This window comes from Bombyx mori, chromosome 25, assembly GCF_030269925.1.
Source record: "Bombyx mori chromosome 25, ASM3026992v2".
In the NCBI taxonomy this organism is placed as follows: Eukaryota; Metazoa; Arthropoda; class Insecta; order Lepidoptera; family Bombycidae; genus Bombyx; species Bombyx mori.
The window spans coordinates 11,646,452-11,670,875 of NC_085131.1; the positions used below are offsets into that span (position 1 = coordinate 11,646,452).

Genomic DNA, 24,424 nt, shown 5'->3' on the forward strand with positions numbered 1-24,424 from the left:
TTGTATAATGTCATCTTTAAGCATTTTCTCTATTTGAGTTTGAACTTCATGTTTGTGACATTCGGGAAATCTGTATGATTTTACATGGATAGGATCATTGGTTGTGGTTTTTATGTTATGACGTAGTACGTTAGTTGATGTCAATGGTTCACCAGGTAAGTGGAATATGTCTGAATAGTCAGAGCATATTTGGTAAAGAGAATTAGATTCTTCAAAATTTAGGTGTGATACTCGAAGTTGATTTAGGACTTCTTTAGTTCGTTGGAAGGTATTTTGGGTTTGAACGGTATTTATTGAGTATTGTTCTGAAGTTTCTTTTGAATGTAAGACAGAAGGTTCTAGTGGAATCAAAGTTATGTTGAGGTTTGAAGTTAGAGTTTTAGGAGACTCAGAGATATTTACTACAGTTAAGTTTATTCGTTTGTTTTCTTTTACTTTAACTAGGCAATTTGCGATTAGGATATCCTTTAATTGAGTTTGATCTAATACAAGACCTTGTTTAACTTCAGGGTTTGAAACGGAACATTCGATTATCATTTCTGATCTAGCAGGTATAGTATAAGTTGGTTCATTAAAACGGAGTGGTAAATATGTTTTATTTAATTTAAGTTGATTTTTAGTATAGTCAATCATGCAGCCGAAATGATTCAGCATATCTGATCCGATGATGCCGTCATAAGGCAGATGAATCTTGTCTATGACGTGGAATTTGTGATTTATTGAGTCATGGGATGAACTATTTAGTTTCATTTTTAATGTGAAATGACCCATTGTCTTTGTAGTGTTCACTTCTGGTTCGATACCCTTTAAAGTTATTTGTTCTTCTATAAGTTTGGGGAAATTTTGGAAGCAAGAGTATTTTAATAAACAGATTGCTGAACCTGAATCAATGAGTAAAGAAAGTGGGACTTCCGATATGGGTGAATCGATCATGACGTAAGGAAGTAATTTTTTTGTAGGATCGACGTTTATTTCGAATATTTTATTGGTTTCTGTTTTAGACGACTCAGCGGATTTAGTGGATTCAGGGGACTCAGTGGACTCAGGGGACTCAGTGGACTCAGGGGACTCAGTGGACTCAGTGGACTCAGTGGACTCAGTGGACTCAGTGGACTCAGTGGACTCAGTGGACTCAGTGGACTCAGGGGACTCAGGGGACTCAGGGGATTTAGGATATGTGTTTGATTTCTTATTATTAGGTGACATTATGGTCTTAGTAGGAGCAGCGTCGAATTTGTTAATATTGTGGTGCCTCGCACGACACCTATACGGGCCACCTACTCGTTTTTTGGTTTAGCGTTTTCGTGTGCGTTGTCATTGTTTTCAAGTTCAGTGTAATTGTTCTCGTAATCGTTTGTGTTATTTTTGTATTCACATTTATCAACAAAATTTACGCGTTGTGGTCTGAAACCGGAAGTAGACGGATTTTCGAATTCACGAGCACGATTTTTAAATTCTCTCTTTTTGCAATTTTCAATAGAGTGTCCGGAGGATTTACAGTATCGGCAAAAGCTATTATTAAAATTATTATTACGGTTAAAATTATTAGGATTAGGACGATAGGTCTGTGGACGATAGGGAGTTTGATTAAAATTATCAATTCTGTTAGATTTAGAAAACCTATTTTCCGTATTTACAGGGCGTTTGTTGAACATGCTTTGTTGAATGCGCTCTTCGGAAATTGCAATATTGATAGCTTCATTGAGAGTTTTGGGAGACCTGCATCTCACAATCGTTGCTATTCGGGGATTAAGTCCCATTAAGAAGTGGTGTAGAGCCAGGTCTTCCATGGCCGCTGTCCGACCAGGGAGTTCTTTTACTTTTGTGTTCGAAAGGGAGATTTCTGTTAAAAGTTGAGATAGATATGTCTCGATTCGTAGAGCGTATTGACCAACATTTTCTTGTGTCCCTTGTCTGCTTTCTTGAAGGTCGGTTAAAAGATGTGAGTAATGTTTACGCTCACTGAATTGAGCTTTGAGAAACTCCTTTAACTGTTCCCATGTCGAAAACTCTTTGATGGAACAGGCAATTTCTGCTTTTCCATTTAATTGGCTAAGGATATACTTGAACAATATGTGTTTCTGTGATTCTGATGCTAAATCATATGCGTTGTCGCAATTAACTAAAAATGAGTTGAGGGTATCGCGGCTACCATCGTAACATTTAACAAATTTAAACAGAGTATTTAGGTCGAGTTCGGACATAGTGAGGAATGCGGCGGTCTTTCTTGTGACACGGGGAGATAGAGTAGGCGACTTAATTTCTATGTTGCTTGCAACCTGTTCCGGTTCTGGAATTGGTAAGCTTAATTTACTTTCTTCAGTTTTAGGCACTTTTGGCATAGTATTTAAATTTAAATGTAGATAGAGGAGACGGAACAAATGGCAAACTACTACAACATTACATGGATTAGAATTCAATTACAAAAATTTGACAACCTTAGTTATAAAACGCAACAATGTCCGGAGACTTACAGAGTCAGCAGTATGTAGACGGCGGATATCGGCGCGACGAACAGGAGCATTCCGCAGCGATAAGGCAGGTAACAGGTAACAATTGCTTCGGCCTTGGATTGTTCACGATGAATTTTATTTGCAAGATTTTACGACGCACAGCCACCAACAGGATACAGGTTCTAAAGATGTTGCAGGATGAAATAGTAGATAGATTTCTTCGCAGGAGATTAAGGTAAATGTAGTACGCGCAGATCTTTTCCAGGATTTCCACGGGATGATGAGATTAGTATGTTCAGAATACTAGTAAGTAAATATTTTCTTTTCACTTATTTCACTTATTTATTTAGTTATTTTCACTTTTAGTTGTTATTTTTCACTTTTAATAGTTATTCTCACTTTTATTTTCGGAAGACGTTCCGGGGATTTTTCTTTTTCAAATCCCTTGAGCTGCCACCAATGTTATACTGGACTTTGAAAAACTCTTTTTAAAAAAGATTTTATTCACTTTGAAGATACAAAATTCTACTTAGAAAGAGTGTGGCTCATAGTAACGACGCAGAGTGACTGACTTCGAGCCAACGGGGCTCTAGTATATGTTAGGCCGGAAAGTGCTGCTAGAGGCACTTTTCGGTCTTAGGTAAATTAATTAATATACTAGTTAATATTATAACAGTTTGTAAAATGACATGTCATAGAGCTCGGTAAGCACCGTTCATTCCAAATGTTACATTACGAGTAATTGTTAATCGAACGAACCCGATGGTACTGTGAGGGGCGACCGCGGGCTATACTCCAATCAAACGCTACTCCTCAAGAGGGCCTGACAACAGAAGTCGTTGGCGAAAACGGCTATGGCAGCCCACTATTTTCTTTTTTTTTTTTATTGCTTAGATGGATGGACGAGCTCACAGCCCACCTGGTGTTAAGTGGTTACTGGGGCCCATAGACATCTACAACGTAAATGCGCCACCCACCTCGAGATATAAGTTCTAAGGTCTAAGTATAGTTACAACGGCTACCCCACCCTTCGAACCGAAACGCATTACTGCTCCACGGCGGAAATAGGCGGGGTGGTGGTACCTACCCGTGCGGACTCCCAAGAGGTCCTACCACTAGTTGACTTAGACGATATCGCTGGAGTTCTAGGGCACCATTAGACGAAAATCAACCACATCACAACACCATTGAACACTAGCACACCGTTTTATCCATTATTGATAGGCTCTACCGACGGCATTAACTATTAACTCGAATCGTGGCGACTAATTCGCTTCAATTCACTTATTTCAATTTGATTATAGTCGTATGTATAAGGCGCGTACGTTTCCTTTAATTGATTACACCAATCTAAATAATTACTACAAATCGTACGACATTTATTTTATATGTTTTTAAATAAAATACTACTTATTCAAGATATCTTGAAACAAAAAAAAATATATAAAAAAATTGTGTGGACCTTAGAACTCATATCTCAAGGTGGATGGCGGCATTTACGTTGTAGAATTCTATGGGCTCCAGTAACCACTTAACACCAGGTGGGGTGTGAGCTCGTTCACTCATCTAAGCAAAAAAATAAAATAAACAAATAGTTGTGTGTACGCATCGATCTATTACCAAATCGATGTGTGTGCGGTCTGACAATGGGATTAATTTAAACCTACCGTTATGGCAATAATATCCTTAAGCATACTACATAGTTTGAACAGATATCCGCTATTTGAGTATAATTAAGGCTACCGCGGGCTGGCAATTTGTTTCTGTGCGATTTTATTTGATACACAGTTCACGGTTCATTTCAAGAAATTATTTTCAAAGTTAAAGTCCTCACGTCGTTATTTCGCCTTCTTGATATGTGAAGTCAGTTTTAATTTCATAATAAAATCGCCAATTTATGTATTATTAGAGCCGTCACACCCTTCGAGCTGGAAGGCCTGGTTCGCGGCAGATATAGACAGCATGTTAGTGCCAGTAAATGTTGACTGTAGATTGACTAGTATAATACTTTCTTTTTTTCTTCTTCTTCTTCTCAATTGTGTCACTCTTGACAGAGTGGTCGTGATCGTCATGTAGTGAAGGAAGGGGCAGACTTGATGCGTCTCACGATGTCCCGCCATCTCTCCCTGCTCTTCTTTTTTTATGATTGAGGAATTACTGGTTGCCCAGAGGCCTTTCCAGTTTCACCAGGGTAGGTGGGCGAACAAGGGCTCAGTCAGGAATACTCTGAGAACGTTTCTCCCATTTCGCCGGTCAATCCCTTAGTCGTTTACGACATCCACGCGAAGAGATGGGATGCTGCTATTCTAAGCCACCAAACTGCTGTCACTCAGCTTGAAAAGTATGATGTAAGTATCCATGATGTTGCAAATTCGGAAACACCAGCTAACACGCAACGAACATGATATGCGATTTTGAACTTTTCGCAACAACTTTAGGTGCGAAACTCGTTCGAAATAGAGATTGGACAGTATGACAACTGAGTGTCGAATGAATCAGAAGTTACACGGCCTTGAGTTGAATGACCTCCAAATCGGAATGTGCTAAAATAATACTTAAATATATAAGAATAAAAAAGCAAATCAACTATTAAACATTCGAGTTTCGCTTTATGAATATGAATTAAATGACCATAAAACGTTTTTTGCCTAAACACAACCGTGGAGTACTTAATTAACCAATGAACACACAATACAACTATGTACGAGTTATTACGAAACACTAAACGCCCTGTGATTGGACAAAAAGCACAAAAAAGGCTACATTACGAAATTTTGTTAATGTTTTAACAACTCCATAGTGTATTCGATGTTTGAATAATGAGCACAAAAATAATTATTGTGCTTGGTTCTTTTTTGTAGTTGAACGTTTTCATTGATGCGACTAAACGCACGGTTGCCAGTCGCCGCCCCTTTTTCATCGTCAACAGTCAACGGTCACCGTCCTCGTGGAATTCGTCGATCACGACGAAGAGTTCGACGAGCGAACGGACCTATAGACACAGCCCGCTGCGTTTCTCGCCGGATCTTCTCAGTGAGTCGCGATTCCGATCCGGCGGTAGACTCTGCGAAGCACTGCTCTTGCTAGGGTTAATAATAATAATAATAATCTAAATACCATGGAAACCGTCTACAACAACAGACGTGTCAAAAATTGCAAAATTAAAATTTATTTAATTTTACCTAAATTTTTACAAATATTTACAGAAAAAATACAAATAATTAAATTTTAAAAATGATAAAAACAAAAAGAGAAAGTGTAAAGTTGGATGCAAAAATGAAAATAAAGAATTTAAAGAAAACTGCAATGTGACACGTCCATGTCGACGACAACTGCATTAAGGAAAAACCCAAGTCGACAGTGTAGACAGGTGACCTGTGGCGCACAAAGAACATCACCATGTATTCCGTCGTGTTCGTCGGATGGCTCTCCAAGTCCGACGAGAATTGAAAGTTTATCCAGCGACGAAACACAGCCGTCCCCTGCGCCGCCAAGACCTGTGCGCCGGGGCCGCCCACCATTGGCACGCTTGGGATCAACGAGGCGAAATGCCCCGTCTACGGTCCCCGCTACCAGTGGTGTAGTGCGCTCTCGCATGCGTTGGAACGAAAATATAAATATAAATGTCATGCGAGCGTACTATGAGGCTACGGAGGGAGAAACCAACCTTTCTGCGTATCGCTCAAAAATGTTTTCTGTGTTTCAGACATTGTGCCCGACCGTGAATGTTTCGACACAACGACTGTCAGATCAGGTGAGGGCTATCCAGCGGCTTAGGCTGTTGGACCAGTCTCTTCTTGATCGACTACGCTACGAAGCGCTACCTGTTCCCATCGAACCACAAGAAAACCAAGTGGTAACTGACACCGTCGCCCCAATAATACAACACGATGAGGAAATTCAAGAACAGGTTTGTGCAAGTAACCAGGACTATGAGCGTTTGAGTAGTGCTTTGGAGGATTCTATTCAAGAATATAGGTTAGTCTCCGCCTGCTCTAGACCACGATTACCACGTTTGCCTATACATAGACGTAATGTTTCGCTTGTAGGGGCCCTGGACTCTATTCTAAAACCCTATTTAGAATCAAGTACGGATCTAATTGATACGCACTCACTTCTGTACTGCGGTGCGGTAGCGGTTTGTCGTGTAGCTGAGGTTAAGTCTCCAAATTTAACCCAGACAGCCTATCGACCCCCTACTAAACCACAATGGCAGTGCAGAATTGAGAAGCGAATTGATAGGGCCAGGATTCTTATAGCAAAGCTTATGTGCTTCCAGAAAGGAAATACTCGTCCACGGGTTATGTGTTTCGTCGATCAGGCCTTTGCCGGAACTGGAATAAGTTCAAACGAATACATGACCTGTATTATTGAGCGCATAGACTTCTGGAAGCAAAAAGTTTATGCTTGGGCAAGCCGTATTCGTCGGTATCGTCTAAGATCTGAGCGATACCATTTGAATAGAGTTTTCCAAAGAGATCAAAGAAGTGTATACAGAAACTGGGAGTCGTCTCAATCCCAAGTGACCGATGAGCCATACAATGTCAACGAAGAGGACATGTCAACATTTTGGAATAATATTTGGTCGATACCCATTGGTCACTCTGAAGGGGAATGGATACAAACTGTCAGGCGGGAATGTGAATCGTATAAAGAGATGGATTCAATAACAATTTCCGCCGTTGATGTTTCTCGTGCAGTACGTTCGATGCCAAATTGGAAAAGTCCGGGACCGGACGGACTGCACAGTTACTGGATCAAGTGGATCCGAAGTTCACATGAACGCCTGGCAGCTCAATTCCAACAGGCCCTTGAGTTGGGATCACTCCCAGATTTCATGACATCTGGTATCACTTATTTGATTTATAAATCTGGCAATACCTCGGATCCCAAGAATTACAGACCAATTACATGCTTACCTACTATCTATAAGCTACTTACATCCATTTTGAGAATCAAAATTCAAAATCACATTTTTAATAATAACATTTTATCACCTAATCAGAATGGATGTAAGGCAGGGTCTCGAGGTACAAAAGATTTGCTACTCATTGACATGACCATTACTCAACAAGTTCGGCGGAGTAAGAGGAACGTTCATATGGCTTGGATTGATTATAAGAAAGCGTATGACTCTGTGCCTCATACATGGCTAATGAGAGTTTTAGAGCTATATAAAATAAATCCCATACTATGCTCCTTTCTTAGCTCATGCATGGGTCAATGGTCTACGTTTCTTAGTCAACCAGGTCAGATGACTTCTTCTGCTGCCCCGAATTTAATAAGGATTAAGCGGGGTATCTTTCAGGGCGACAGTCTGAGTCCTTTGTGGTTTTGTTTGGCGCTTAATCCTTTAAGTACATTACTTAAAGATTCAACGCTAGGCTACCGACTTCGCAGAGGAGCTGAGGCTATATCACATCTCTTGTTCATGGATGATCTCAAATTATTTGCTTCCAAAAAACCAGACTTAATGAGTTTACTTAAAATAACCGACAATTTTAGTAAAGCCATTGGGATGGAATTTGGTGTTGATAAATGTGCGTTCATAGATGTACAGAGAGGTAAAGTTGTAAGCTCAGATTGCTTACTACTTAACCATAGTGTGGTCCTCAAGTCTCTTTGTGAATCGGAAACTTACAAGTACCTTGGTATGTTTGAAGTGCTGAATATTGTTGACGCAGATATGAAACAATCGTTTAGAGATCGGTTTTTTGGTCGTCTTATAAAGGTCTTAAAAAGCCATTTATCAGGCGGAAACAAAATCCGAGCGTTTAATGGTTGGGTCATGCCTATGTTAACATATTCCTTTGGCATACTAAGGTGGACGCAATCAGAGCTGGACGTACTGGACAGAAAAGTCAGGCGATTGTTAACGGCATACAGAATGCATCATCCACGTTCGTCTGTAATGAGGTTGTATATTCCTCGGAAATGTGGGGGTCGTGGTATTTTGAATGCCAAGGATCTACATAACCGAGAGATATACAACCTTAGGGAATATTTCCTTAAGATGAACGTGAATATGTATCGGGATGTCGTTGCAGTCGATAAGGGGCTAACTCCGCTATCCTTAGCTAACGGGAATTGGAAGAGGCTGAAGGTAGAGAGTATTTCAGATCGCATAACTGTATGGAGGAGCAAGGAGTTACACGGTAGGTTCTACCGGGCTCTCACAGGGCCTGATGTAGACCAATTAGCTTCCGTGGCCTGGTTACGATTCAGTAACCTCTTTGGGGAAACTGAAGGTTTTATCTTTGCAATTATGGACGAAGTTATCATGACGAACAACTACCGGAAATATATACTAAAGGATGGGACGGTCGACATTTGTCGGGCATGCCACCGTCCGGGAGAGTCTATTAGACATATTGTTTCTGGCTGTTCTCGGTTTGCTAACGGCGAGTACTTGCATAGACATAACCAAGTGGCTAGGATTATCCATCAACAACTTGCTCTGAAATATGGTTTTCTTGATTCTGCTGTACCTTATTACCAATACCAACCTCAACCAGTTCTTGATAATGGTCATGTTACGCTCTACTGGGACCGATCTATTATCACGGATAGGTATATTGTTGCCAATAAACCTGATATTGTGATAATAGATCGATCTGCGCGTCGAGCAGTGTTGGTTGATGTCACCATTCCTCATGACGAGAACCTCGTGAAGGCAGAAAAGGACAAATTAATAAAATATTTAGACCTGGCCCACGAGACCACCGCCATGTGGCATGTTGATTCAACCATCATTGTTCCAATAGTTGTATCGGTACACGGCTTGATAGCGAAAAGTTTCGATCAACATCTTAAGAAACTTTCGTTATCCAGCTGGGTTAAGGGCCTAATACAGAAAGCAGTTATCCTCGATACTGCACGCATTGTGAGGAGGTTTCTCACTCTGGAGTCCTAACCACTGGTGGCTTGTGTCGTAGACACCGCCATCAGCGGCAATCTATTTTTATATAGTGTTTTTTAAAAATTGTATTTTTAATATCTTTTTTAAAAAATATTATGTAATTAATAAGATTTTAAATAAATATAAATAAATAATAATAATAATAAGCCCATTTAATTTCCAAAACACAAATAGAAAAAAAGAAAAAACACCTTATCAAATAAAAATTACAAAATTAAATATAAACTTGTGCTTGAAACCCCATTCGGGTATAGGCCTCCTCCAGCTTGCTCCACTCTTCCCTATCCTTGGCTTTGTTTCTCCATTCTTTTCCAGTTACTGCTGTTATTTCGTCGATCCATCTGCTTCTTGGTCGTCCTCTTCTTCTTTTGCCCGCTGGTCCTTCCCATGTTGTAATTTCTAATGTCCATCTTTTATCCGTATATCTCGCAAGATGTCCTGCCCAGCGCCACTTTTGTGTCAGAGCGTACCTGAGAGCATCTATCAGCTTTGTTTTCTCTCTAATGTATTCGCTTCTTATCCTTTGTATTTTTCTTATATTCAATATACTTCTTTCCATCGCTTTCTGACAGGTCGCTAATTTTGTTTTTATTTTTGTGTTGTAAGTCCATGTTTGGCACCCATATTGCTAGGGTTAGTGTTAGCAAATTCTGTCAGGTTCAACCTGTCAACCCTCACCGTTCGCGAGAAGCTGAAATAGCCCCTTTAGCTACTAGCGAACAGGTAGGGAGAAAACTAAAAAGCTGTATCCCGGACGTGACGTAATTAGTCATCTGTGTAATCGATTTTGTTAGGTGATAATAACGCCCGCCGTCGGATAAGATACATTTTTTTTTTAAATTTTACATTAGATTCTCATTAAATAAAAAACGTATTTAATCCACATCATCATCAGCACTTGTATATAAGTTTCATTTAAATCCATAATACTTGTATTTTCCGTAAAAATAATACTCAATTATTATAATAATAACTTCAATGAAGCAATAAAAACAAAAAAATAAGCATAACACAAAAAGTCCTTTTTTTTGTCTAAGTTACATAATGTCGTTTTGGTCGCCTAACTCAGAACTGTATCTTAAATTAGACTTAGAATAAACTTGAATTTTATCGGCACCAATTTATAACTGCCTTGAACCCTTAAGGCCTCGAATAGTTTTTGAATCAACATGAACGAACGGAAAGGTCAGCCTTAGAATATAAATAAAAATATTAAAATGTGAACAAAGTAACTCAATTTGTTATAATTAGGGACGCGAACATTCTTGAGCATCGCTTCGCTGTTCTAGTATATTGTTTCGATTCTCGATCGGTGTTGATGCGTTAATTACAGATGTTTAGTATCTGGAACACTGGATATGACCTAGGAGATGTATGGAAATAGTATTGCACGGTAGAGGGGGAAGAGGTCGACCGAAGAAGACATGGATGGAGTGTGTGAATGACGATATGAGAGAGAGAGGAGTGAGTGTTGAGATGACGGCTGATAGAAGAGAATGGAAGAGAAAATTTTGCTGTGCCGACCCCACGTAGTGGGATAAGGTGGAGAAAAAAAAGAAGAAAGGATGACCTATGTATTTCTTAGGATCTAGATTGTTTATTTATTTATTTATTACATATTACAGGTGGTAGGACGTCTTGTGGGTCTGGACGGGTAGGTACCACCACCCTGCCTGTTTCTGCCATGAAGCAGTAATGTGTTTCGGTTTGAAGAGTGGGACAACCGTTGTACTGTAAAAACTGAGACCTTAAAACTCATGTCTCAAGGTAGGTGGCGGCATTTATGTTGTAGATGTTTATGAGCTGCTCCTGTGACCACTTAACATCAGGTGGGCCGTGAGCTCGTCCAGTAACCTAAACAATAAATAAAAAACGCGCTCCGCTACTTCTCCCGCGTTCAATTTTCAATTCAAAAATAATTAAACCGGTTGATTTTTTCCGGTATAAAAAGTTGCTTGTGTCAGTCACTCCTTGTTCCTTATGCGACTAATCGATTTGCATATGCGTTGATACGTAAAATCACGAATCGATGGACACAATGCCGTATTTAATATAATAGAAGATACCGGTGTCGCTTGGGTCATGACATCTACCAATGATTTAAGTATCCTATTTGTTATTCCGTGTTACAAAAATATTAGTATAAGTCCATTCAAGTATTTTTAAGACTGTATCAAAAAGGATATGTAAGAGAAGATTGGGAGTGCATAGATGACGTATGATAGATCTTCATTTAACGGGATTTAAGTATCCTAGTTGCTATTCCGAGTGATTAAACTATTTATAGATCTTTATAGTCTTTTTAGGACTGTGTCAAAGAGGATATGCAAGAGAAAGGTGTGAGTGCATACATGACGTATGATAGACTTGAATGGAATGAGAGGAAATGCTTCACCGACCCCACATAGTGGGATAAGGACAAGAAGAAAACTATTATTGAAGTCTCAATTAAAGAACGGTTATCGGACGTACCACTGGTTCGTGGTATATAGGTAGAATAGTGGTACTACCACCAGCTAATGCCTGTTGACATTCGTAGGTGCTCTCCGTTCTCTGGCAAATTCCAGAGTCGCTTTTATGACACCCATTGGAAGAGATAAGGATGCTATTCTGCTATTCTAGAGCACAAGATAACCCAGCCAGCACGTCCTGCGACATTCGAATTCATGTAGAAGAACCACAATAGCACCAAGGAAACGCGTCAATAAAAAACAGGTGCCTCACATAAAATCGATCCGCAGAAAAAACAAACAGCCCACTGAGTTTCTCGCCGGACCTTCTCAGCAGGTCGCGTTTCCGATCCGGTGGTAGATTCTGCGAAGCGCTGCTTTGCTAGGGTTAGTGTTAGCAACGATGTCAGATTTGAGCCCGGTGAGCTCAGCTACTTGGCTGAAATGGCCTCTCAAGACCATTAGCTTAGGTAATAATAATATTGCCTTTAATTAGGTTGGAATCTTTTGATAAATAAACAGACACAGATTAACCTCGTCGAGCGTGTGGTAGGTACTCTTCCTCTCAGGAGGCGCCGGAGTCCGACATAACCCGGTCCGTTACCCCCCTCGACCGGGTATCCGTAAATGGATTCCCCAGCGTTAAAAAAAAAAGGTACATGTGACGCTGCTTTTTTGGCGCCATTGAAGAATCAAATTAGTTTCCAAATCTTGTGATATTTACCAGCCGTGACCTCGAGATAGATGTTGAGATTGTATTGGCATAACGGCCTTCCTATATTTTGCCTACAAATTAGTAAAACTTTAAAAAAGAATGATGGTACCGGACCGCCCGTGCCCAAACCCGGCATACACGGCAATAAAGGTTTTAGTAAGTGTAAAATAAAACTCGTTCAAACAAAGCAATAACTAAGCTATAGCTATAGCTCTTTACTGGTGGTAGGACCTCTTGTGAGTCCGCGCGGGTAGGTACTACCAGCCTGCCTATTTCTGCCGTGAAGCAGTAATGCGTTTCGGTTTGAAGGGTAGAGCAGCCGTCGTAACTATACTTGAGACCTTAGAACTTATATCTCAAGTTGGGTGGCGCATTTACGTTGTAGATGTCTATGGGCTCCAGTAATCACTTAACAACAGGTGGGCAGTGAGCTCGTCCACCCATCTAAGCAATAAAAAAAAAATATATATAAACGAAAATTCAAACTCAATTTAGTTGCCTATTATTTTAGCTTTATCCAATGTAAATTAAGCGCTATATCTGTTTGGATAAGGCTATTTTACAATCGAAGTTGTGGGGTTTAAACGAAAATCCTGGCACGTAGAAGCGCCCTTAAGCTTTTTTTTAAATAAGCGGTCTTCTGAAAGTTCGTTTAGCTTAAACGACTATTCCTACTCAAGATGAGAATTAGGGACGGGGTAGAAATTTTTCTCTTTCGTGATGCGATGTTTGAAAATATACTGGTCATTCCGTCGTACCAACGCTCTTGCTGGACTTGAATATCTAAAGAGACTGTTGTATGTTACTCCAGGGTACTCTAATATTTCGGTCGTATTAACTGAATGAAAATCTTGTGAGCTCATCCTTATTTTTCTTCTCAGTCGTGTCCCTCTTGATAGAGATCGTGATCGTTAATGCGCCACCCACCTTGAGATATAAGTTCGAAGGTCTCAAGTATAGTTACAACGGCTGCCCCACCCTTCAAACCGAAACGCATTGCTGCTTCACGGCAGAAATAGGCATGATGGTGGTACCTACCCGTGCGGACTCGCAAGAGGTCCTACCACCTGTCTAAGTCTTGATGCGTCTCACGATGTCGCGCCATCTCTCCCAGCTCGAGGCTATTCTACTCTCATTTAGCACACAATTAGGGGACCTCCCATTGCAGTTCTAATTTGGGCGGTCCACAACATTGATGACCTCCCGCTCGGTCTTATACCATCAATCCTTCCCTGTACGTAGTCACAGTTAAAATCTAACGGCTTCATACTTCTTAGACTAACCGAATATGCACTTAATTATAAACTGTTTTTGGTGTCCAGACAGCGGCGGTCAGGCTCAAGCAACAAACAAATTCCGTTGAGCCGTAAAAACTGTTAGAGCTCATGTCTCGAGGTGAGTGGCGGCAATTACGTTGTAGATGTCTCTATAGGCTCTGGTAACCCATTCATACCAGATGAGCTGTGAGCTCGTCCATCAATCTAAACAATCAAAAGTCTAGTTCAACTTTCAAAATAGTGATGCCTGTGCTGTGGAACCATTCTGAGTGCTTAAAAGCTCTTCAAGCACCGATCATCATCCTCGTCGAGCTAGTTATATATGCGTCCGGCATTAATTCATCTACAACATGAATTAATTAAGTATAAATGACATACCGGTATAAAATAATGATATTGCAAAAAAAACATTTTTACTGGTGGCAGGACCTCTTGTGAGTCCGCACGGGTAGGTACCACCACCCTGCCTATTTCTGCCGTGAAGCAGTAATGCGTTTCGGTTTGAAGGGTGGGGCAGCCGTTGTGACTATACTGAGACCTTAGAACTATATCTCAAGGTGTGTGGCACATTTACGTTGTAGATGTCTATGGGCTCCAGTAACCACTTAACACCAGGTGGGCTGTGAGCTCGTTCACACATCTAAGCAATAAAAAAAAAAATGCGGTCTTTTGTATTCGGCCTAAACGGTAACATTTCATTAAGCTTTGGTTTACAGATACAGCACCCCGGGGATCGACTCAATGAGGTAGGCATGATGTTTATTTGAGTACTACTAACGCCTTGATGAATTAATTAGAAGTCGGTTCTGACTTGCGCCGTAAAAATGGACCAAAAAGAACGCTTGCTCCGTTAGTTAGGGTTGACAAAAAAATTTAATTAATTAAATATCGGTATGGGTGAAAATCTTTGAGTAACGTAATATTTTTTGGTGTGTAAGAGATATTGGCCGGTAGTTACCACAACGGGAAGATTTTTTTTTCTTGATAACATCTAACTTAAATCAAAACGCATCAGTGATGTTTCTGGTTTAATATACATACTTGTTATAAATACATTTAAATAAGTATATATTTAGAAATTAGACTCCCAAACAGAGAGCAAATGTATATAATAATTCATCACACGAATGCCTGCTCAATGTGGGAATAGAACCCACGGCACTCAGCTCAGCAGTCAGAAGCGATAACTGCTGGACCACGAAGACAGTAAAAATTATCAACCACATTAATCAAGATAGAGTCATACAAATTCTAACACACTAGTACAAACATGTGAAAGCACAAAAGCACTTTACTGGTGGTAGGACCCCTTGGAAGTCCGCGCGGGTAGGTACCACTACCCTGCCTATTTCTGCCGTGAAGCAGTAATGCGTTTCGGTTTGAAGGGTGGGGCAGCCGTTGTAACTATACTTGAGACCTTAGGACTTATATCTCAAGGTGGGTGGTGCATTTACGTTGTAGATGTCTATGGGCTCCAGTAACCACTTAACACCAGGTGGGCTGTGAGATAGTCCATCCATCTAAGCAATAAAAAAGATGTGTGGTGTCGTGGGACACCGGATAGGAACGAAGTTCCCAATTATAAAAATATTAATTTTAAGTTCTATTCGAAGTATGAAGAAAGATAGAGAGACAGACAGACAGACAGAGAAACATGCGACGCCGCACAGCTTACAATAGCTTACTATAGCAAAAAGTGTCGTGACAACTTTTCGTAAGAATTTTTTCCGTCTAGCCCCCTTTCACAACGCGCGATAAGGAACTTCGTTCCAAAAAAAAACATAAAAAAAACGTTTTTGTCAGTTCAAGCCAAAAGTGCATCTACATACCAACGTGCATAGTATTAATTCTGATGGCAGCCCTAATGCAGCATACGTTTGATGTAGCCGCAGCATCAAACAAGCAAGATTAATAACTTTATTCTCGCATAATATTTAATACAAAATCTATCTTCTCCAAAGAGTCGAGAATTTTTTGTATCTTTCAAAAAACAGTTATCGACTCTTTTTTTTTTTCTTTCAAATGTCTTAACTCAAAATTGATGCGTTCGATAAAACTTCGATACTCAGTCGATTTCTGTTTTGTAATCGAATTGATTATTAAAATCGATTCGGTTTCCGTTCGTTGGGATTACGTGAATTGAGGATGTAAGGAATTTGTTAGAATGATAACACACAAGAGGTATTCGAATAAATAGATTAGTAACAAATTTAATAATGAATATCATTCAATGGTGATTCTCAGGTAAACATTTGAAATTATGAAATATGAATAAACTATGGAGGGTAGGTACATTTTTTTTTCCTACCTATTCTAGTAACCTCGAGGGGTTATTCTAAATTCACCGAACTAGTAAATGAGCTCACGGGGCTCAAACCTGATGACGTTGCTAACACGAACCCTAGCAAGAGCCGTGCTTCGCAGAATCTACCGCCGGATCGGAAACGAGACCCACTGAGAAGATCCGGCGGGAAACTCAGTGGGCTGTGTCTGTGGCTTAATTTACTCGCCTAGCCCTTCGTCGGGTTAGACGAGAACGATGATCGGTAGATGTAGGGAGAACAATCTCAATGTATTAAAAACTATCATTTTCTACCGAGATTATTAATAAGACTGTCTACGTGAGATTGTATCATACTAGATGACCGTGATAACGCCATCTTGTTGTGTCTTTAAAGCGGTTAGTTGCCCTCAATTGAGAAAAATAGTATTATTATTCGAGAATAGATGTCGGGAAGAGTTGATTATTGAAAACACGAATAAAACAAGATTTTCGCTATAATAGCTAGATCGATTTATCGCCCCCGAAATCCCCTGTATACTAAATTTTATGAAAATCATTGGAGCCGTTTCCGAGATTCAGATGATATATATACAAGAATAGCTCGTTTAAAGGTATATAATACCTATAATATAAGATAAGAAAAGATTAAATCTGTTTTCAGACTACTCTATACTATAGCATAGCCATATAGTATAGCAGCCTATACTTAACCAATAATATATAGTACAGTACGGTGTGAACGTGTCCATAACAATAAATGGAGTACGATACTGTTGTGCTATGAACTATATACTATATGCTATTAAATTATAACGTAGTCTGAAAGCGGCTTTATACGCAAGTGCTTTCCGTCGCGGTCTGACAATATGCATCCGAATTAAAGGTACAAATTTTAAATTCAACGCACCTCATACTTTGCCAAAATTACAAATTCAAATTACAAACTACGAGTAATTACCTCAAAACCTCCTATTATTTTTTTAAACTCATGTATTATGAACACAATGCTGAGAATATAATAATATTACAATGTCTTTTCGATACTATTCAAGAACTTCTGTTACCGTATGTTGTTTGTATTCGAGGAATTAAATCCTCCTGGCTTGACTGAAAGTCGTTGTTTTCTAAAGAAAAAGACGCTTCGTGTTTTAGTATCACGCGATGCGGGTGTTCAATTTCACCGGGTTTTTTTTTAATTGGTCAAATGGTAAATTAGGTAGGCAGGTTTGGCTCTGGCGTTGCTGAATCCATGAGCGACGGTAACCACTTACCATCAGGTGGGCCGTATACTCCGTCTGCCTGCTTGGGCAACAAAAAATAAATGAAAAAAATTTGGTGGACAAGGTTCAAGACCCGTCTGGTGTTAAGTGGTTAACGAATCCCGACGACAATCAACGACCTAAATGCAACCCCCACCTTGAGATATAAGTTATAAGGCCTCAGTGTAGTTACAACGGCTGGCCTACCCTTCAAACCGAAACGCATTACTGCTTCACTGTAGAAATAGGCAGGATGATGGTATCTACCCGTGCGGGCTCATAAGAGGTCCTACCACCATTAATTACGCAAATTATAGTTTTGCGTTTATTTTTTAATATTAATAAAAAAACTATGATGGACTTATACGGAAACACACGTATTATAAATTCTATTAATAAATTAATTCGATCAACTTACGTAAGGGTTGTCGAGGCGTCTATTGTTCTGGAACTCTGTCGAACACCGGGAATAATGTCGGCGTTGCCCGTATATGCGAAATTCGTGTATCGAGTGCACACGTAACGATAGATACTTTTGTAGGGTTTTAAATTTAATATTCACTTTTATAATTGAGATTACTTTTACCAGGTAACCGTATTTGTAAGGTTCGACGTGATCCCTAACTCACACATCAGCCCGCTGAGTTTCTCGCTGGATCTTCTCAGCGGGTCGCAATTTCGATATGATAGTAGATGCGTTCACGAAGCAACTGCTCTTGAGTTATTAGGTCTCTTTCCAAAGCGCTCGGGCTATTATTAGCTAATCCCAAACCTTCTGGTTGAGCCTGTCGTCGCCCACCTGCCCTGGTAAAACTGGAAAGGCCTCCGAGCCACCAGTAATCTGTCCTTACTAAAAAATACTTTAAATTTGTTAAAATAAAAAAATAAATTTCATATCCTTACCACCGGCGCGTACAGTTTGCAGGCATTAAGAAAATGACGGCTTGTTCTTTCCCAAATAAATGTACATCACGCATGTAATTTACTACACATTGTTTAATCAAAATTTATTATTAATGACTTGAACCAGAACAAGTTCAATCAACATTTATTAACGATGACTTGAACTATAACAAACAGGTCTGCATTAACGAACTAATCAAAGACCTGCTTGCACTACTGTTGATGCGTGAACCGCAAATTGAAAGATAGATAGATGAAGTTGACGTTCAAACTATGACTTGATCGAGGAGAACTTTGCGCTTGGTACATACGTCGTGTAAATAATGAAACGTGACAGACAAAAATACAAAAGATACTCTAAACACGCCACGGCATTGACAATCACAGCGTCGCCTCATGACGGATTACAATTCAAAGCGTAATGATACCGATTCGTCCAATAATGTATTTGAAAAAATAATACAAAAAAGTACTGTCACGTTTTCGACATTTCAGTGCGTTCGGGATTCGCGTCACGCAGCTGGAGACGTCACGCGTTTGTCACGAAAATTCATCCCGAAAAATTGTTCGAATCGCCGCGCCTCGCTTCTGTGTTCCGTGAGCCGACATTCTTTTGCAACTGTGTGTCGATGACGGACATTATTGAATTAGTCTTGTTTTATACATTTAAATACGATGCTAAATATTTTCTTGTTAAATTGTTATTCAGGCTTATTGGATTTTTTTTTTATTGCTTAGATGGGTGGACGAACTCACAGCCCACCTGGTGTTAAGTGGTTACTGGAGCATAGACATCTACAACGTAAATGCGCCACCCACCTCTAGATATAAGTTCTAAGGTCTCAGTATAGTTACAACGGCTACCCCACCCTTCGAACCGAAACGCATTACTGCTTCACGGCGGAAATAGGTTGGGTGGTGGTACCTACACGTGCGGACTCCCAAGAGGTCCTAACACCGGTGATCAAGTTTGCAGTTTGGCTGGCTAGGGCTGGATGAGAAATGGTTAAGATTGTGGTCAGAGGCGCGCAATTGGAGAAGCTTGTGTTCAGCAGTGGATTACTGTAGGCTGATAATCTATATAATATGCAAACGTGAAGCAAAAGCGGTGTGCCCCTTTTTACGAAAATTGCGCGGACGGAGGAGTATAAAATTCCCCACACTTATAGAGAATGTAGATAAGGAGTATAGAATGCTAATTTTGTTTTTATTATGCATAAAAAATACATTAAATCAATTAAAAAAACATTACACCCACTTACTATGTACATGTATATACTCTTTTGTTTATTGTTAGTCTGTGGTCAAATTGAGAATAGATTTGTGTTGTGTGTCTTTAATATTATTTGTCTATAGTGTAGCCTTGATGACATCTGTGACTATAGAAGTTTAATAGTCTTTGAAAATAGAACCATAATAGTGTTTAAACTTAAAAATTCAATTAATTATAGTCGAATTTCGACTACTGGGCACCACTAGTGACGATAAATTAACTGAATTTAATTACTTATAAATATAGTGTAATTCGACCAATCTTGAATGCGAGATAGACGCGAGATGCGAGGTAGAATTTCATATCTACTGCAAGTCGATAAAATTTAGAAAAATCGATAAATCTTACACTACTAACACTTACAGTGTTAGATTTTGAAAGAGACGACTTAATCACGCGACTTGTTATGAATGTACGTCACTATAATGACGAGAATTGTATGAAATATGATGTAGAGAGCGTTCGTGTGTAATTACGTGTTGGACCGTGACGCGGCTATGATGTCCATAATGGTGCAAGGTTCAGTCTTAAGAAAGACGGCGTGTGAACTCGTCAAAGCACAGACTTTATGAAAACAAACAGCTGTAGTTTTAATATTGCTTAGATGGGTGGACGAGCTCACAGCCCACCTGGTGTTAAGTGTTTACTGGAGCCCATAGACATCTACAACGTAAATGCCGCCACCCACCTTCAGATGTAAGTTCTGATGTCTCAGTATTAGTCTAGTCGACAAGTTAAAAATGGTGTTAATTCGACATACTACTGCTAAAATTATGTGGTTTAGCTCATTCGATTCGGAATAATGTCTAGACCATTGTGCTAAAAAATTGAATTAGCACATAAAAAATTCCAAAAGTTATTAACAATTAAACACCTTCAAAAAATAGCGTTTCGTTTATGGCTTATTGTCCGTAAACTATAAATATTTTCGAAATTTGAAAAAAAGATCCTTAAAGAGGAGGAAATTTAGTAAAAAAAAGTTCCAACTCCCGGAACTGTAGCTCCATTATTTATAATTTTAATTTAACACTGAAAATAGCCCGCCGCGCGCCATTGTTAGGTTGCGCGCACGGCCTCGAAAGCGAGTACGTCACTTAAAAAAATTTTTTTCAAGTACTTAAAGTTAATTGAAAAATCTAAAAAAATTATTGCATAATCTAAACACTTTAAAAAATTTATTACCTTTGGAATTTTTTATAAAAACATATTTTTCAATATTCTAGACGATTGTTAATTAAGAAAAAAATTTCCAATTTCCATCATCCTTCTAAACAAAAAAAAATGTGTAAATAATTACCTTAAAATTATTTCGCTTCGTGGACCTCTTCTTATAAATATATTAAACAAGATTGCGTCGTCTAAGTTATGAAATTGTTAATATTTTGTTAATAATAATTTTTTTAAGTTAACAAAAAAGAAAAAGCACAATTATGTTGTAAAGAATTTTTTTTTCTTTATTTACTATTATATTTTCTTTTTTATGTCAATAAAAGACATCTTTTAATAAAATATATACTATATAATAAAATATATAATAAAAAGGAAATCATAATAATAAATAAAGAAAAAAAAATTCTTTACAACATAATTGTTCTTTTTCTTTTTTGTTAACTTAAAAAAATTATTATTAACAAAATATTAACAATTTCATAACTTAGACGACGCAATTTTGTTTAATATATTTATAAGAAGAGGTCCACGAAGCGAAATAATTTTAAGGTAATTATTTAAACATTTTTTTTAGTTTAGAAGGATGATGGAAATTGGAAAATTTTTTCTTAATTAACAATCGTCTAGAATATTGAAAAATATGTTTTTATAAAAAATTCCAAAGGGAATAAATTTTCTAAAGTGTTTAGATTATGCAATAATTTTTTTAGATTTTACAATTAACTTTAAGTACTTGAAAAAAAATTTTTTAAGTGACGTACTCGCTTTCGAGGCCGTGCGCGCAACCTAACAATGGCGCGCGGCGGGCTATTTTCAGCGTTAAATTAAAATTATAAATAATGGAGCTACAGTTCCGGGAGTTGGAACTTTTTTTTACTAAATTTCCTCTTCTTTAAGGATCTTTTTTTCAAATTTCGAAAATATTTATAGTTTACGGACAATAAGCCATAAACGAAACGCTATTTTTTGAAGGTGTTTAATTGTTAATAACTTTTGGAATTTTTTATGTGCTAATTCAATTTTTTAGCACAATGGTCTAGACATTATTCCGAATCGAATGAGCTAAACCACATAATTTTAGCAGTAGTATGTCGAATTAACACCATTTTTAACTTGTCGACTAGACTATATAATTACAACGGCTACCCCACCCTTCAAACCGAAACCCATTACTGCTTCACGGCAGAAACAGGCAGGGTGGTGGTACCTACGCGTGCGGACTCACAAGAAGTCCTACCACCAGTAATTACGCAAATTATAATTTTGCGGATTTTGATTTTTATTACACAGTGTTATTCCTTCACCGTGGAAGTCAATCGCGAACATTTGTTAAGTACGTGTTTCAATACAAAAATTGGTACCCGCCTGCGGGATTCGAACATCGTTGCATCACTAGCTTACGAATGCACCGGACGTCTTATCCTTTAGGCCACGACGACTTTTAAAAACTAACACACAACTAAGTATCTGTGTGTGGGTTGATAAAACTCTGTGATTTTGACACGCGTTTAAGTGAAGCGAAGTGTTCACCGCGGCTTCAAGACGTATTAGTGAATACATTTGCATTAATTTACACCCATAATACGGAGCTGTATGTAGATAAAAGCTTTATTTATGAGAAACATAGTACAAAGCTACAGATAGTATTACAGCTTATTAATTTAATTGGAGCGGGTCGCGTTTCCGATCCGGCGGTAGATTCTGCGAAGCACGGCTCTTGCTAGGGTTCGTGTTTTTTTATTTATGGCTTTGATGGGTGGACGAGCTCACAGCCCATAGACATCTACGACGTAAATGCGCAACCCACCTTGAGATATAAGTTCTAAGATCTCAAGTATAGTTACAACGGCTGCCCCACCCTTCAAACCGAAACGCATTACTGCTTCACGGCAGAAATAAGCGGGGTGGTGGTACCTACCCACGCGAACTCACAAGAGGTCCTACCACCAGTAAGCCTCGCAACCTAGTTAGCAACCTTGGTTTGGTTCATTTCATACAATAAACAGAGAAAATATCACGAGAAAAACAATATCACCTAATCTTCAAAGCGAAGAATTACGATTAAATAAATGCAAAAACCATCCTAAGACTATTCGACGACACCCACAAGAACATAATACGTTTTAAATGGACGGCTCACGGATACAAAATAATACAAAAAAATGTATATACCTATCTAATAATAGCTCCGTGTCAAAACTTACCAAACCACACATCCTTATGTGATTTTGAGACGAATAATTAACGGTCGCTCAGTTGTGGTGTGGGAAAGTGCCGGTCTAGCAAGTTTCCCTGCGCGTACATTTTGTGCCAACTATCCTGCAAACTGTCAAAAAGTTGTCGGACCTCCAAAGATGTCGGAAGCCTGCCGGAGCGACGCGCGCCAAACAGAAATGCCAAGTGGGCCCCCTTGTAAACACAAACATGAAAACAATATGAGCTCAGTCTTGCGACCTCTTTTTTTTAAGGAATTTTATGACCTGGTAACTTAGACCTTTAGGTCAAGTCTTATTTCAATTGGTAATCTTATGTTTATGAAAAATGATACTGTGAAGTGAAATAAAATGAGTTGAGATGATATGGTATGAAATATAATCTCAGTAAAAAAACTTTTTATTTATTGCTTAGATGGGTGGACGAGCTCACAGCCCACTTGGTGTTAAGTGGTTACTGGAGCCCATAGACAACTACAACGTAAATGGGCCACCCACCTTGAGATATAAGTTCTAAGGTATAATTACAACGGCTGCCCCACCCTTCAAACCGAAACGCATTACTGCTTCACGGCAGAAATAGGCAGGGCGGTGGTACCTACCCGAGCGGTCTCACGTGAGTTCCTACCACCAGTAATTACGCAAATTTAAATTTTGCGGATTTTGATTTTTATTACACGATGTTATTCCTTCACCGCGGAAGCCAATCGTGAATATTTGTTAAGTACGTATTCCGATAGTTGTTGCTAGAATTGTGAAACACACTCAGGTTTTTTTGCCAAAAAGCATCATTAAAATGACAAAATGGATAAACAAAAACATGAAAATTAGTTTAATCTGTCTCTTTGATCATTTTTTCCTTTGTTACGGCCTTACCTGAATATCAAAATGTAAGTTGAATATGTTGACCCAAAATTTGTACCTGTTTTATTTAATTATTAAAATGAACCATTTATTTCTATTATTTTACAATTGAAGTGAAGTACGACATTGCTTCGTCTGAATAAAATTGTAACTAACAAACCATATTTTGAATTTTGAAACTGGTGTGCCGATGTAGTTATGATCGTCTCAAGAAGACTTGGATGGACTATTTCAAAAGGATATACGAAATAAGGGTGTGAGATGACGCATGATGACTTGAACGCCCCTCCTGGCTGAGCCTGTGCTCGCCCACTTATCCTGGTGAAATTAAAAAGGCCTCCGGGCCACCAGTAATCCTCCCATCACAAAAGACTTGAACAAAAAAAGAAGATATACTTCTCCAACCTCCCGTAAGACCAAGAAAAAGAAGATGCGAGATTATTTTATACGCCAGCATATCATTTAGCGTTGTAGTAGTATTTCGAACGATAGTATAGTATTTAGCGTCCTTAAATGAGAAAGAGAGAGAGGATCTATTTAATTGTATATCAAAACACAATTAACATTGAAAATAAGTCAATATGTAGGCGTAATTTGTGCAATAGACGGTTTTATCACTAAAAACGATCTCTTCCAGACAGCGG

The 24,424-nt window shown here is 38.8% G+C and overlaps 1 protein-coding gene and 1 non-coding gene across 5 annotated transcripts in view; one reads left to right on the forward strand and one right to left on the reverse strand.

Moving 5' to 3' along the window:
* LOC101742301 (hemicentin-1) overlaps positions 1 to 24,424 on the forward strand; it is a 166,132-nt gene that overhangs the window by 17,826 nt on the left and 123,882 nt on the right. The window lies entirely within an intron of this gene.
* On the reverse strand, positions 11,997 to 12,144 carry Mir3416 (microRNA mir-3416). Its single transcript, NR_107694.1, has one exon. It is a non-coding gene; the product is annotated as a microRNA mir-3416 (primary transcript).